The 1010-nt window shown below is 46.0% G+C and overlaps 1 protein-coding gene across 1 annotated transcript in view; it reads left to right on the forward strand.

Moving 5' to 3' along the window:
- RLN3 (relaxin 3) overlaps window positions 1-1010 on the forward strand; it is a 23407-nt gene that overhangs the window by 2445 nt on the left and 19952 nt on the right. The gene's annotated exons all lie outside the window — the stretch shown is intronic.

Below are 1010 nucleotides of genomic sequence, written 5' to 3' on the forward strand. Positions count from 1 at the left end.
GGTGACCTCTGAGGGAAGCAAGGGATTGTGATCAGGGAGGATGTGGGGTGAGAGGTGCACATCTGTGATGCTGGCACCATCCTATTTCCTGATCTGAATGACGACGACATTGTTTAACCTGCACATGTCTGAGCTGTGTCTGTCAGTGGTATCCTGGGGCCAGCTGTACTGATTTGTGAGGACGGATTTCCACTTTCCAGGAATGGGGGGGCATCACAGTGATATCACATTGGTAGCTTGAAATTGGCCAGAAACAGACAACTGCTACAAACAATCTTTTTCTGGAGAGCCCGTAGTTAAACATTTCCCAACACATCACAGCTCCTCTGCGTATATGGTATTAATTAACATTTTAATTACTATGGTTCACTGTTTTTAATTATGAAAAATATACATAGAATATCAATTTTACCATCTCAACCATTTTTCTGTGCTCAGTTCAGTGTCATTAACATTATTCACATTATTGTGCAACCATCACCACCATCCATCTCCAGAACTGTTTTCATCGTGCAAAACTGAAACTCTACCCGCATGTATATTTTTTTAATCTTTTAAAATATTCCCTTGGAGAGCATGGATTCTGGAACCAAATGGCTCTGTTTCCATTTTCACCCCACCCCCACTCACGAGATGATTTGGGGCATCTTATGTCACCACTCTGTGCCTCGGTTTCCTCATCTGCATGTGGGGATGATCTTAGTCCTGCTTTAGTCCAGTGGCTCTCTAAGTGGTTTCTGGACCAGCAGCATTGGCATGGCCTAGACGTCTGTTGCACGTGCAGATTCTGAGACGCTCTGCGTGTGGGCCCAGCGATCTGGGTCTTAACAAGCCCTTCAGAGAGCCAGATGGCTCTGTTTCCATTTTCACCACCACCACCCCCCCCCACTTACGAGATGATTTGGGGCATCTTATGTCACCACTCTGTGCCTCGGTTTCCTCATCTGCATGTGGGGATGATCTTAGTCCTGCTTTAGTCCAGTGGCTCTCTAAGTGGTTTCTGGACCAGC

The sequence above is a fragment of the Myotis brandtii genome, unplaced genomic scaffold (genome assembly GCF_000412655.1).
Source record: "Myotis brandtii unplaced genomic scaffold, ASM41265v1 scaffold680, whole genome shotgun sequence".
In the NCBI taxonomy this organism is placed as follows: Eukaryota; Metazoa; Chordata; class Mammalia; order Chiroptera; family Vespertilionidae; genus Myotis; species Myotis brandtii.